The following is a 16,286-nucleotide window of genomic DNA, read 5'->3' as shown; positions in this document are numbered from 1 at the left end:
ACCGACCATGAACGCGAGGCGCGACGCCAACGCAACCGAGAGCTCATGTCTTACGCACGTGCCAACGAAACCCCCGAACGCGAGGCGCGACGCCACCGCGACCGCGAGGCGACGTCGGACGCACGTGCTAACGAAACCGCTGAAGAACGCGACGCGCGACGCCTCCGCAACCGGGAAGTTATGTCGGCCGCACGTTCTAACGAAAGCACCGAAGAGCGTCAAGCGCGACGCCGAGTGGATCGCGAGGCAACTGCCGTGGCACGGCAAAATGAAGATGAACGCCAACTCTCAACACCACGCGCTGACGATGCGCAGCGCAGAGCTGTCCGGGTCTCGACAAACTATCGAGACCTAATTGGCGCGGCATTCGTCTATTCACCCCACGACCCATATGCCGATATGCGCGTTCTCCAACTTAGTCTCATGGACAAGCGGTGTGTCCAATGCACTGCTTTAACGTTTGCAGGAGAACCCAAGGGTCTATGTTGTGCAAGTGGCAAGGTTGTATTGCCTGCTTTGCCACAACCCCCTTCGCCGTTGAATCAACTGTTGTACGGGAATGGAGACTTGGATCGGCATTTCCAAAACAATATCCGGCGCTTTAACTCTGCATTTCAGATGACCAGCTTTGGTGCAGACGTTAAGGATCAGGGGGGCTTTATGCCAACGTTTCGCGTCAAGGGTCAAGTGTACCATAGAATAGGGTCATTGTTGCCTTTCGCTGATAATAATCCTCAGTTCTTGCAGATTTATTTCTGCGATGGTATCGACACCGCCACCAATGCTCGATTGAGCTTCACAGTTCAGAACGAACGAGATCGGTCCAAGGACCGTGAGGTGGTTGTGATGCTTCAAGACATGCTTAATGACCACAACGAGTTGGTGCGGCAGTTCAAAAACCATCTTGGGAATTTGACTACACCAGGCCAGCGCTTGATCATTCGTGGGGACAAAACACCTGGGGATGAACATCGTGGGCGCTACAACGCACCAACAGCACCCGACGTCGCAGTCATCATCTGTGGAGAAAACGGAAAGAAAAGGGACATTGTGCTTGAGAAATCAAGCGGTGTTCTGGTGCGGATTTCCGAATTTAATCCAACGTATGATCCACTGCAGTACCCCTTGATTTTTTGGAACGGGCATGATGGTTATCACTTTGATATATATCAAAACGGAGGGCAAAGCGCTAAAAAGGTGTCATGTATGCAATTCTACTGCTACATGCTCATGATTCGCGACGGTACTAAGAACCTATTGCTGTACTATCGTGAATTGTTCCATCAATTCGTGGTCGACATGTACGCCAAAATTGAATCTGAACGATTGGACTTTATCCGTTACAACCAAACAAAATTGCGCAGTGAATCTTACTTCCATTTGTGTGACGCGATGAATCAGGCAGACGCGGATCCTACTCAAATTGGGAGACGTGTCGTCTTGCCTGCTACGTTCACTGGTAGCCCCAGACACATGCACAAATACGCTCAAGATGCCATGGCGTATGTGCGCAAGTACGGCCGACCTGATCTTTTTGTTACGTTCACATGCAACCCCAAGTGGGAGGAAATACAACGTCATCTATTCCAAAACCAAAAACCTACACATCGTCACGATGTGATCGCTCGGGTCTTTCGTCTCAAGCTTAAAAAAATGATGGAAGTCATCTGGAAGGGAAAAATATTTGGTGACACCATTTGCCACATGTATTCGGTGGAATGGCAAAAACGTGGGTTACCCCATGCGCACATCTTGGTTTGGTTGGCTACAAAAATACGCCCCAATCAAGTGGATCTCATTATCACTGCTGAGATCCCAGATTCCAACATGGACCCTGCTTTGTACACAACTGTCACTACAAACTTGCTTCATGGTCCATGCGGAAGGGACAATCCTTCCTCACCGTGCATGCTAAATGGCGTTTGTTCCAAGCGCTACCCCAGGCAATTCATTGTCGAAACACAAACTGACAAAGAAGGGTATCCTTTATACAGAAGACGAGATTCCAACCATGGTGGTCATACATTCAAAAAGACTATCCGTGGGAAAGAATTTACGTACGACAACCGATATGTTGTGCCATATTCGCCGATTTTGTGCAAAATGTTCCATGCGCACATCAATGTCGAATTTTGTCAGTCTGTGAAGGCTATCAAATACATTTGCAAGTATGTCTACAAAGGCAGCGACCAAGCTGTGTTTGAGGTCACTGGAGGCACGGCAAATTTTGACGAGGTTCGACAGTTTCAACAGGGCCGCTACATATGCAGCAACGAGGCTATATGGAGAATCTTCAGCTTTTCCATCCATGATCGGTTTCCTGCCGTTGTCCATCTTGATGTGCATCTAGAAAACGGTGAACGCGTGTATTTTACAGCCGGCAACGTCGACAAAGTCCTTCAAGTGCGTCGCAATACTAAGTTGACTGCATTCTTCAAACTTTGCGAAAGCGATGAGTTTGCGCGTACGCTACTGTACTCTGACATTCCGTCGTATTACACTTGGAAGAACTACACTTGGAACCGTCGTCTCAAGGGCCTACCAGTGGAAGGCTGGCCTGGCGTTTGCAAGGACCACGCATTGGGTCGCCTCTATACCGTTCATATGTCCCAAACGGAATGCTATTATCTCCGCTTGCTTTTGATTAACGTCAGAGGCCCAACATCCTTTCACTCCATTAAAACGGTCGATGGACAACTTTGTGATACGTTTAAACAAGCGTGCCAAGGTTTGCACCTTCTGGAAAGCGAACATCATTTGCACCAGGCCATGCAAGAAGCAGTAGACTGTCGAGGACCGTCAAAAATCCGAGATCTATTCGCTATTATTTTGACTACGTATACTCCAGCTAATGCGAGAGACCTGTGGGATGCTTACAAAGATCACATGGCTGAAGACATTCTATTTCGCTATCAAAATGAGTCCAACGACCAAGGACTTAAATTGTCCGATGCTATGACTAATGAGGCTTTGATCTTGATAGAGAACATCACTTTGTCTATGGCGGGCCGCCCGTTGGAACACTTTGGTCTGGATACACCTCGACGAGACCTTCCAGTGCCCCTTTGTGCTGAAATTGTTCGGGAGCAGAACTACGATACTATTGCTCTCTCACATTTAGTGGACCACAATCTGCCTCTATTGCAGAATGTGCCTGCGCAACATACGGCATATGTATCATTGATAGAGAAGATCTACTCCGGACAAGGTTCCGTCACCTTCCTCGACGCACCTGCTGGCACTGGGAAGACGTTCCTCATCAACACCATATTAGCCTCTGTCCGGTGCAAAGGAGATATTGCGTTAGCAACAGCTTCTTCTGGCATTGCTGCTACTCTTATGGATGGGGGACGCACAGCTCATTCCACATTCAAGCTACCACTCAATTTGACACGTGAAGATGCCACTTGCAATATCTCCAACCAAAGTGGTACTGCCAAATTGTTACGTGCTTGCAAAGTCATTGTTTGGGATGAATGTACGATGGCACACAAAAGAGCTGTAGAACTCCTCGATGACACTTTACGCGATATCCGCGAACCCCGTCAAGTCATGGGAGGAGTCTGTGTCATTTTATCAGGGGACTTTCGTCAGACACTGCCTATCATTACCCGGGGAACCATGGCGGATGAGGTCCATGCGTGCTTGAAGAAAAGCCGCCTTTGGACCCAGGTCGATAAGCTAAAGTTGACTACTAACATGCGCCTATTGACCAGTGGGGATTTGTCGGCTCAACGTTTTGCCGACACATTACTCCACATTGGAAATGGGACTATGCAGCCAATCCATAACGATGACATTACACTCCCTATCGACTTTTGTCATATGTTGTCGTCTCCTAGCGACTTAAAAGACAAAGTCTATCCTGATATCGCCACCAAACCTATGGGAGATGATTTGTGCACTTGGCTATGTGCACGAGCTATACTGGCACCCCGGAACGATGATGTCAATGCAATCAATGCTCATATTTTGGGGTTGCTGCCACAGCCTGCTGTGACGTACAAGTCGTTCAACAAGACACTTGAAAATGACGATGCAGTACGCTTTCCCACTGAATTTCTTGACTCTCAAGAATTGCCAGGCATGCCTCAACACAAACTCACGCTGAAGGTTGGCGCACCTATACTTTTGTTGCGAAATCTCAATGCTCCAAAACTCTGCAATGGTACAAGACTTTGTGTCAAGTCTTTGTTTCCAAACTTAATTGAAGCAGTTGTGTTGACTGGCAGTCACAAAGGGGTTGAAGTGCTATTGCCACGGATCCCCATTATTGCCGAAGATGTCCCATTTCCCTTCAAGCGAACGCAATTCCCCATTCGTTTGGCTTATGCAATGACCATTAACAAATCTCAAGGTCAAACATTCCTAATTGCTGGGATCAATCTACAAACGCCTTGCTTTGCCCACGGCCAACTATACGTGGCCTGCTCTCGCGTCGGATCCGCCAAAAACGTATTTGTCTACGCACCTGGCGGTATCACGAAAAACATTGTGTACCCACAAGCTCTCATTGATTAGTTTCTAAACTTCCGTAATCAATTATCTTTAAACACTTCACTTAAACACACTCTTTACTTACCTTTTTATAACACTCCGTAATAAATTATTCGATACACTTTAACATCTTTCTCTGTCCCCACTTATGTACCCGCCACAAGCGCAACGCGTGCACATGCAAACCACAAAATACAAAGCCTCCAACTCAGACAACACGTGAGGACCCGTGCAACGGCGGGTTTTACTGCGAATTGCCAAAGTTGTCAATATGTGTGTCTGTTCAACATGTTAACCGTATTTCCCGACATGCAACAAACAGCAAATTTCGCATGGGGCTACTTTGCAGACTGTACACCATGCAAACAGTCTCAAAATACACTTTTTTTAGGGGAGGGGGTGAGCTCAATAATTCATATATTTTGGTACACCAATTGACCTGTGACGTCAAATATGTCATGTGACCCGCGCATGTGTAAGCGTAACGCATTGCAGTGTCGTGGTTAGCGCGCCGCGCTACGAACCCGGCCACCCAAGTTCCATTCCCGCTCACGGCCACCACCGGTGACGATTATTTGAACCGGTCGTGGGCCTACCCTAGGTCCACTCAGCCTCAAAAAGAGTAACTGCTGTGGCGTATGAACATCGCCACTGGGGAGACAAAGGCGGCCTGGCGTCGTGTATCCAAGACCCGGGCGAAGCCGGGTAGTACAGCTAGTTAATAAAAGTAAAATAAAAATAAAATAAAAATCGCCTATAAACTTATAGCTGATTTTTATTTTATTTTACTTTTTATTATTACAAATAATAAATTACAATTAATAAAAGTAAAATAAAATAAAAATCACCTATAAACTTATAGCTGATTTTTATTTAATTTTACTTTTTATTATTACAAATAATAAATTACAATTAATAAAAGTAAAATAAAAATAAAATAAAAATCACCTATAAACTTATAGCTGATTTTTATTTTATTTTTATTTTACCTACGTGACTTTACCGAAAAAACCTAAGAACACGAGGGCTAATTGTACAGTCACTGCGGGGTCACTAATATCCAATGAGAAGGAAGGGCTCCATCTGGGCCAAAGGCAACGGGTGGAGCTCGTGGCTGCTGTGTGCGGGAACCATCCGGAAGGTTCCACGAGGAGGCGTGGCTCGAGGCGGAGCTTAGCAATGTGAGGAGAGGCGGTGAGAGGACGCCACGACATCTACACTCTGAGTACCGTGACGTGTCGCCAGTAACTACAACCAGCTTCATCAGGCGACAGCCACATTTGTGGAGAAGTCTTGGATTGTGTGAGGAGCTCACAAATCCTTGAAAGATCTGGACAAAGTCCCATCGGTGAGCGAGTGAGCCACTCCCAACGCCCTCACCCCTGGAGTCTCCTCACCCTCCTCACCACCCTACACCTCATCTCTTCCTCCTCACCCTCACCCTGCGCTTCCTCTCCAGCTGGCGTATCTCAGCCATGATGGCGTCTATCTGCTTCAGAATCCGGCACTCCTCCTCCGCCCTCTTGTCACCCTCCTCCTCACCCTCCTCCTCCGCCTCTTCGCCCGACTTGCAGTCGCCGCCATCGGCTGCACTGCGTGATCTCTGTAGTCTCCTCCTCGTCCTCCTATTCCTCCTCCTTTTCCTCATCTCCCTCTCCTCCTCCTCCTCCTCTTCGTTGTCCGCCTCCTCCTCCTCGTCTCCCGCTCTGTCGACGCTCGGCTGGAGGCGGCTGGCGTGGAACTTCAGCACCAGCCTGCGAACGCCCCCCGTAGCCCCCACCTCCTCGTCGTCGTCGTCGTCCCTCCGCTCCTTCGCCTCGTCACCCTCCACCACCTCCTTCACCTCCACCTCCTCGTCGTCGTCCCTCCGCTCCTTCGCCTCGTCACCCTCCACCACCACCACCTCCGGCGACACGGCAGTAGCCGTTGTTGACGTTGACCACGAAGACGACGACGACGACGACGTGTCCTCCGACAACGACAAACAGCCGGACAGCGGCGATGACGACGATCTCTGCCGCTGATATTGTTGCTGCAGTCGTCGTCGCCGTCGACGTGTCGTCAGGGCACCACGACGAGCCCGGCGCTTCTCGCTGGGCGCTGGCGGCTCGTCCAGCAGCGAGGACAAGTGCAATGCCGCCTCACGCAGGGCCCGGCGCTGCTTGTCTGTGAGCGGCGGCGCCGCCGGCATCGAAGGAGACGGAGGAGACGGAGGAGAGCGGCAGGTAGAGGAGCCCGGAGCGGGATCGGGATTCCGTTCCGCCGGGCAATCCGCCACCGCCACCGCCTCCTGCCGCTTCCTTAGCGGCGAGCGCTCGGCCAAAACCTCCTCCTCCTCTTCCATCACCTCGTCCACCTCGTCCACCTCTTCCTGTCCTCCTCTCGCTCCGCCTCCTCCACCCCTTCCGCTCCCCCTCCTGCCCCGGCCCCGCCACCAAAAGCTGATCTGTCTCTCCCATTCCGCACGCGGTCGAACAGTGGCCTCCCTGCGTCTCTCTGCCTCCTCCACCTCCTCCACCTCCTCCTCCACCTCATCCACCGCCTCCTCCACCGCCTTCTCCACCACCTCCTCCATCACCTCCTCCACCGCCTTCTCCACCACCTTCTCCACCGCCTCCTCCACCACCTCCTCCACCACCTCCTCCACCGCCTTGTCCACCACCTCCTCCTTCACCGCCTTGTTCACCACCTCCTCCACCGCCTCCTCCACCGCCTTGTCTACCACCTCCTCCACCGCCTTCTCCACTGCCTCCTCCTCCACCTCCTCCACCTCCTCCTCTTCCACCCCCTCCTCCACCCCCTCCTCCACCACCTCTTCGCCCGCTGGCCCCGACTCTCCGCCACCGTCTCCGCGCTCCGGGGCGATTCCCAGCGGCGTCGTCGACGTCGGCGTTGACCGGGGGGACACCAGCGGAGTCTCCCGGCGGCGCCCCCCCTCGGGAGCCGCCGGGAACGTCACGGGGCGACGACGACGACGACTGCGGGGGGGGCGGGGGGGGTGGGGGGGGCGGGGAGGGGGCCCCGGCGTGGGCCCGGGCCCCGCGGCGTCACCGCCAGCGGCGCCGTCGACGGGGCGGGCGACCTTGAAGGGCGCCGCGTGAGACTCGTCGTCCGTGTAGCGCTTGGGCGCTACGCGGACGAGACGGGAGGAGCGAGTCCTCTCGGAGGGGGCGGTGGCGGCCGAGGCCGGGGTCAGGGCTGGGGGAGGCCATCCGGGGAGCCGCTGGAGAGGGGGGGGGGAGGACGTGGGGTCAGATTCCAGCATTCAGCACACAAACATCCTATCTCCCGTGGTAGTAGTAGTGGTGGTGGTATTGGTGGTAGTGGTGATGGTAGTGGGAGTGTTGTTTTGTCAGCCCTTGAATCTGGTGCAACCGCAACAAACAAAAGACAAAAACATGAACAAGAAAACATCTTAAAGTGACTATATGTGACTGAGTGCAAACAGAAAATCCAGGAAAAAACAGCACAATATTTCAGAAAAAGCACTGTACACCAACGCTGTGTGCAAAAATCCCAGTGGGATGCAAGTCAAACAACAACAACAACCACCACTAGACAACTTAGATTAAGGCCATCAGTTTAACTCCGTACTCCAACAAACATGGCCAAACAAATACACTTTTCGAAATCACCAAAATAAAGCCATAAAAGCAATGTAACAGTGATCTGTGACCGAATTTTCACAATAAACGACATAAACATGTGCCTCCAAACCCTGCAGCCATAGGTGGCTGCGTGAGTCACTCAGAACAGCAGGATCATCATCAGGAGTATCAAATTGTTGGTAGTGATGGTAGTGGTGGTAGTAGTGGTGGTGGTAATGGTGGAAGTGGTGGTGGTAGAAGTGGTGGTGTAATGGTGGTGGTAGTGGAGGGAGTAGTGGTGGTAATGGTGGTGGTGTCCGGCAAAACAACCCCCTACTATCACCCAGCTTAATAACCAGGCTACAGTCGACATTATAGACTGTCAGTACTCACCCAGCTTAATAACCAGGCTGCAGTCTACATTATAGACTGCCAGTACACTCAGCTTAATAATGTAGACTGTAGCCTGGTTATTAAGCTGGGTGAGTGTACTGACAGTCTATAATGTAGACTGTAGCCTGGTTATTAAGCTGGGTGAGTGTACTGGCAGTCTATAATGTAGACTGTAGCCTGGTTATTAAGCTGGGTGAGTGTACTGACAGTCTATAATGTAGACTGTAGCCTGGTTAAGCTGGGTGAGTGTACTGACAGTCTATAATGTAGACTGTAGCCTGGTTAAGCTGGGTGAGTGTACTGGCAGTCTATAATGTATACTCTACAATACAGTCTGCATTATAGACTGTCAGTACACTCACCCAGCTTAAGAACCAGGCTACAGTCAACATTCGATATTTTAAAGCTTTTTTTAATACTTTTATTCACTTTATTTTTCTTTCCACGTAACTTTACCGAAAGAACCAAAGAATATTTTATTCCTGCAATCACGAGAGTTTTAAGTCAAAATGACACAATCGGTATTTTTATCCCAGCCACTAACTTATCTTCACCATCATCATCCAGATAATGATCTTCATCAGAAATTCCCCATCATTGTCTTCCACTTCTTGCTGTTGCATTGCTTTCATGGCTTTATTTTGGTGATTTCGAAAAGTTTTTTTGGTTTGGCCATGTTTGTTTGTTGATGTACAGAGTTAGACTGATGGCCTTAATCTAAGTTGTCTTGTGGTTGTTGTTGTTGTTTGACTTGCATCCCACTGGGGTTTTTGCACACAGCGTTGGTGTACGGTGTTTTTTTCTGCAATATTTTGCTGTTTTTTCTTGGATTTTCTGTTTGCACTCAGTCACATAGTCACTTTAAGATGTTTTTTGTTCATGTTTTTGTTTCTTGTTTGTTGCGGTTGCACCCGATTCAAGAGCCGAATGGCTCACACGGCTCTATACCTAATACATGAACTTGAAATGAACTTGAACTTGCCCGCAATTCCTCTCTTGTTGCGGGTCTCGGATCGATAATTTGCAGCGTGCTCTGTAGATTTGACCCCTACGCGAGGTCACAGAAGCAAACGCATAGAAGGTGCAATTCTACAAAGCACAGATGCAATTTTATTCCAGCCACGATGTCCATTTTAAGCATTAAAGTACTCGCTGAAAAAGAAAACAGTCATCTCAACGAATACTGGCACATCTCATGCCCCTCATGAGGTAAACTATTCACAAATTCAAGCGTTTGTATTTTGTCAATGGAATGACCATAGACTCAGCACTGCACCATAGACTTAACACTGCCCCCATAGACTCAACACTGCACATAGACTCAACACTGCCCCCATAGACTCAACACTGCACCATAGACTCAACACTGCACCATAGACTCAACACTGCACATAGACTCAACACTGCCCCATAGACTCAACACTGCACCATAGACTCAACACTGCACCATAGACTCAACACTGCACATAGACTCAACACTGCCCCCATAGACTCAACACTGCACCATAGACTCAACACTGCACATAGACTCAACACTGCACCATAGACTCAACACTGCCCATAGACCCAACACTGCACATAGACTCAACACTGCCCCCATAGACTCAACACTGCACCATAGACTCAACACTGCACCATAGACTCAACACTGCACATAGACTCAACACTGCACCATATACTCAGCACTGCCCATAGACTCAACACTGCACATAGACTCAACACTACCCATAGACTCAACACTGCCCATAGACTCAACACTGCACCATAGACTCAACACTGCACCATAGACTCAGCACTGCACCATAGACTCAACACTGCACCACAGACTCAACACTGCACCATAGACTCAACACTGCACCATAGACTCAACACTGCACATAGACTCAACACTACCCATAGACTCAACACTGCCCATAGACTCAACACTGCACCATAGACTCAACACTGCCCATAGACTCAGCACTGCCCATAGACTCAACACTGCACCATAGACTCAGCACTGCACCATAGACTCAGCACTGCACCATAGACTCAACACTGCACCATAGACTCAGCACTGCACCATAGACTCAGCACTGCACCATAGACTCAACACTGCACCATAGACTCAACACTGCACCATATACTCAGCACTGCCCATAGACTCAACACTGCACATAGACTCAACACTGCACCATAGACTCAGCACTGCACCATTGACTCAACACTGCACCATAGACTCAGCACTGCACCATAGACTCAACACTGCACCATAGACTCAACACTGCACCATAGACTCAACACTGCACCATAGACTCAGCACTGCCCATAGACTCAACACTGCACCATAGACTCAACAACGCATCATAGACTCAACACTGCACCATAGACTCAACACTGCACCTGTAAACCATCTGCAAATCACGGGCTGGACATTGGAGGACATTGTTTACCTCGTGTTTTCCCTCACGAGAGGCGATCTCGTGCCTCTGGGGGGTCGTCATCATCGTTAATTTCGACACCGAAATTGAAACAAAAACATCAAAAATCGCCCTCACCACTCTCAAGATGGCGGCTGGCACCACGTGGGTAGGCGGGAAACAAATCTGATTGGCTCAGAGGTGGAGCGGGGAGGGGCGTCACGTGGGTAGGGGGAACCTAATCTGATTGGCTCCGAGGCGGAGCGGGGAGGGGCGTCACGTGGGTAGGGGGAACCTAATCTGATTGGCTCCGAGGCGGAGCGGGGAGGGGCGTCACGTGGGTAGGGGGAACCTAATCTGATTGGCTCCGAGGCGGAGCGGGGAGGGGCGTCACGTGGGTAGGGAGAACCTAATCTGATTGGCTCCGAGGCGGAGCGGGGAGGGGCGTCACGTGGGTAGGGGGAACCTAATCTGATTGGCTCAAAGGCGGAGCGGGGAGGGGCGAGAAGGAGGAGCCAAATAAAATTAGCGGGAAAACAAATCCCGCATCACGTGGGTAAGAAGGACCTAACCTGATTGGCTGTAAGGCGTTGGCTTTGACCAATCAGAGAGCTCCAATCACTGCAGAAGGTCTGTGTATGTATCTGTGTGTCTGTGTGTGTGTCTGTGTGTGTATCTGTGTGTGTGTGTCTGTGTGTGTGTCTGTGTGTGTGTCTGTGTGTGTATCTGTGTGTGTGTGTCTGTGTGTATGTCTGTGTGTGTATCTGTGTGTGTGTCTGTGTGTGTATCTGTGTGTATGTCTGTGTGTGTATCTGTGTGTGTCTGTGTGTGTATCTGTGTGTGTGTATCTGTGTGTATGTCTGTGTGTGTATCTGTGTGTGTGTCTGTGTGTGTATCTGTGTGTGTCTGTGTGTGTATCTGTGTGTGTGTGTATCTGTGTGTGTGTCTGTGTATGTCTGTGTGTGTATCTGTGTGTGTATCTGTGTGTGTGTCTGTGTGTTTATCTGTGTGTGTATCTGTGTATGTCTGTGTGTGTATCTGTGTATGTGTCTGTGTATGTCTGTGTGTGTGTGTATCTGCGTGTGTATCTGTGTGTGTGTCTGTGTGTGTATCTGTGTGTGTATCTGTGTGTGTGTCTGTGTGTGTCTGTGTGTGTATCTGTGTGTATGTCTGTGTGTCTCTGTGTGTCTCTCTGTGTGTGTGTATCTGTGTATGTGTATCTGTGTACGTGTGTCTGTGTGTGTGTGTCTCTGTGTGTGTGTGTCTCTGTGTGTGTGTGTGTGTCTGAGTGAGTTTCTGAACAACACCACCACCAACTTCACCACAACCACCACGTCGGCAACATGTCACCGTGCGCATTCCGCACTGTTATACTTAGAGGGGGCGACCAGGACGCTCATTAAACCGGGGGGGGGGGGCTCATTGCTGGAAAATGGAGAAGTCTGTCCTCCTATGGCGCGTGTGTTCACACCGCGAATCGGATACAACGCGGCGATTCGTGTATTAGGGAACACACTTTTTTGACGACGCGAATCGAACACAACGCGGCTTTTGGCGAACAGAACGACGTCGGGATTCGCGGTTCTACGGCTGCCGCCTCGGTGTAGTGGGATGCTGCTGGATGCTTCTAGATTCTACACCGTTAAAATCTTAACTCACGATTTTATTGATGAAGAAACTGTGAAATTAAGAGTTGCAAAACTCAGTCGAAGTTAGCCGGGGGTTGAACTCAGATCGCATGATTTAGTCTTGAGTGCAAACCATTACATCACAGGACCATCACAGCGCATCGCCATGCAATGTGATCTCTGTTCGGCAGTGTCTCGAGCTACATTATGTTAATAAAATACATTACTGCCGGTTTCATTGCAATTTCAGCTACCAGGGTACAGGAATCAAAGCCCTGAGTGCTAACCACGACACCACTGACACCACAAACTTTTGGCAGAAGTTGCTCAGCCTAAGTGTAGCAAACGTTTACATCCTGATTCTTTGACGAGTGCTTGAGGACGAACCAATGCTAGTAATTAATCCGCCAAAGGTTCTAATCAGAAAAAGTTATTGCGGTTATTAATGAAACTTTACAGAGCAATGTCGAACTCCAGCTGTGAAACATTACTATTCTCAGGCACCACCAAAGTTTGAACTAAGACCCCCCCCCCTAGCAAATGAATGTTGTGGCCAATCGTGTTGTTGTTGTTGTTTGGCAAGTGAGAGGACACCAGAGAGCCTGGAGAAAACACAAGATCGGAGGGAGTAAGACTCAAAAGCTCAACACATTTAGATGTAACCCATTGCTCTACTGGCATCTCCTGGTCAGGAATATATTAGCACGTCAAAAGGGGGCTTACTGCGTTGAACTAATTCGAGAAGACGCCTTTTGGCGTCATCTGGTCCAACCCACATGTGAGACTCGACTCTAAGGAAAGCTGTCTCGGGTGTGGACCAATCAACTTCAAGGACAGTGCACATACATTATCAGAGTTGTGTTTTTTGTTTGCATTATGACTGCAGGTATTGTGGTCTATGCAAACATGACTCCTCGTAAAAAAAGGTGTCAGTTTTGTTGCCAGATAAAAGGGTAAAAAACCAATTATCAAGACGAAAAGAGTGACACTTTATCACGATCCAGCAAGACTTAACTAGATTTAAATTAAAAATCCAACCTTTTTTTGAACTTAGCGTAAAATATAAAACCAAGAGGTCACGCTGAAACTTGAACTCAAGATTCAAGGGTTGCAAAGAGACAATCATCTCACGTTGGACTAATTGAATATTTTTCTGAATAGCACCCGAGGGATGGAGCCAATGGTGAGTGCGTTGATTTCTTGATGAGTGTGCACTCATGTCACGTGCGGTTTCTGTTGGTAGCCCCTGTGATTGTGCCAGGTGTAAACATTTTTAGTAGCGTTTTAAATGGAGAGTTCCATAAAAATAACTCAAAATAAAACTCAATAAAATAACAAAAATTTTGAGTTAACGTTTTCAAATGAATTCATGGAAAAGTAATGCCCCTTCACGTGTTTGATATTAAAATGAATTATCTTTGTGAAACTGGCCAGGAGATGGCAGTACAGAAAGGATATGCGGTGTCAGGAGCAAGTGCAGATGGCTCGGTTCTCAGAAAACACTTTTCTAAATTTGGGCTCAGCAGCTGCTGCCAAGAGGTTGTGCAATGAGGCAGCTCTACGTGGGGGTTCCGTGGTGTAATGGTTAGCACTCAGGACTCTGAATCCTGCGATCCGAGTTCAAATCTCGGTGGGACCTACAAATAATTATTTTTTTCTCTTTATACGTGACTTGACCGAAAGAACCAAAGAGTAATTCCTGCAGTCACGAAAGCTCCAAGTTAAGTTTTTGTTATACTCTTAGGTTTTTCGGTAAAGTCACGTAGGTTAAAAAAATAATTAATGTAAATAATAATACTGGTGAGTCACCGTTTGTCACTCATTTCCCAACGTCTTGTCTCTTCTCACAATTCAAGTTCCTAGAATCAACCCACCCACGCCTGCAACATGGCTTCATCCTAGAGGTCGCAATCAGGTACCCGATACCCGTACCCTACCCGTACGCGGCCGGGTACGGGTACGGCCGGGTACGGGTAAGGAATCAAAACCCGTTTGCGACCTCTGCCGAGTGACCTCCTCACTGAACAGGAGAGAGCATCAGGGAGGCGGGCCCGCTGAGATCGTGGCCAAACACCACTCTCTAGCACAGTGTTGGGGTGCAGGTCGGTGAGTGCAGATTCAAGCGAGCTCATGTCCTTCCCACTGTTGACTGGGAAATCAAGCTGCCTTAGAGAAACAAAAAACACGATCATCTTCGATAATTGGTTCTTTACCCTTCTATCTGGCAACAAAACTGACACCTTTTTTCAAATGAATTCAGTTTTGTGTCAGTTTTGTTGCCAGATAGAAGGGTAAAGAACCAATTATCATATTTTTACTGGCAAATGAGGTCCCCATAGTGTAGATGCTTGCCACGATCATCTTCACCGTTAAAATCTTAACTCACTATTTTATTGATGAAGAAACTGTGAAATTAAGAGTTGCAAAACTCAGTCGAAGTTAGCCGGGGGTTGAACTCAGATCGCATGATTTAGTCTTGAGCAGGGGCGGTTTCTTCATTAGGGCGATTGGGCGACGCACCACCAATGTCATTCAACCACAGAGTCACGCTAGCCGTCACTGTCAGCCTCTGGATATAGTCCAATCAGCGTCATGTCACGTTCTGTGGAGTACTGCCTCTTTTTGGGCGATTTCACTCTGGCTGAGAATCGCCCCGAGTGGCCCCATAGACTTACATTCAAAGATGTTTTTTTTCGAACGGGGGCGCTCCAATGCATTCTCTATGGCTTCCGGGAGGGCAAGCCCTAACGTGCTTACGTCATCATACGTGCTTACGTCATCATACGTAAGCACGTTTCATCCAACAATATAATTTATCGCTACCTAGTGGAATCTTTAATAAAATAAACTTGAGTGGTTTGTTTTAATAGTGAGTATAGAAACAAACAAGATGTATTGTAAGAGTCACTTTATTTTTCATTAATATTAAAGAAGTGAAGTTGCCTTTACATGCTTAAGCTGTTAATTTATTTATTGCATCGGTGGACCTTATCCTTATCAATCATCCAGACATTTGCCCCCCCTGAGAGATTTTGCAGGAGCCGCCACTGGTCTTGAGAGCAAACCATGACATCATAGGACCATCACACCGCATCGCCATGCAATGTGATCTCTGTTCGGCAGTGTCTCGAGCTACATTATGTTAATAAAATTAATTACTGCCGGTTTCATTGCAATTTGAGATACCAGGGTACAGGAATCAAAGCCCTGAGTGCTAACCACGACACCACTGACACCACAAACTTTTGGCAGAAGTTGCTCAGCCTAAGTGTAGCAAACGTTTACATCCTGATTCTTTGACGAGTGCTTGAGGACGAACCAATGCTAGTAATTAATCCGACAAAGGTTCTAATCAGAAAAAGTAATTGCGGTTATTGATGAAACTTTACAGAGCAATGTCGAACTCCAGCTGTGAAACATTACTATTCTCAGGCACCACCAAAGTTTGAACTAAGACCCCCCCCCCCCTAGCAAATGAATGTTGTGGCCAATCGTGTTGTTGTTGTTGTTTGGCAAGTGAGAGGACACCAGAGAGCCTGGAGAAAACCCAAGATCGGAGGGAGTAAGACTCAAAAGCTCAACACATTTAGATGTAACCCATTGCTCTACTGGCATCTCCTGGTCAGGAATATATTAGCACGTCAAAAGGGGGCTTACTGCGTTGAACTAATTCGAGAAGACGCCTTTTGGCGTCATCTGGTCCAACCCACATGTGAGACTCGACTCTAAGGAAAGCTGTCTCGGGTGTGGACCAATCAACTTCAAGGACAGTGCACATACAT

At 48.5% G+C, this 16,286-nt stretch overlaps 1 non-coding gene across 1 annotated transcript; it reads left to right on the top strand.

The window, feature by feature from the left end:
- Positions 1-14,071: 14,071 nt before the first annotated feature.
- On the top strand, positions 14,072-14,143 carry TRNAQ-CUG (transfer RNA glutamine (anticodon CUG)). Its single transcript has one exon. It is a non-coding gene; the product is annotated as a tRNA-Gln (tRNA).
- Positions 14,144-16,286: the final 2,143 nt, after the last annotated feature.

Source organism: Lethenteron reissneri, unplaced genomic scaffold (assembly GCF_015708825.2).
Source record: "Lethenteron reissneri isolate LAM-NWPU_2019-01 unplaced genomic scaffold, ASM1570882v1 scaffold_1449, whole genome shotgun sequence".
NCBI lineage: Eukaryota > Metazoa > Chordata > Hyperoartia > Petromyzontiformes > Petromyzontidae > Lethenteron > Lethenteron reissneri.
This window is presented reverse-complemented; position numbering and strand designations above follow the sequence as displayed.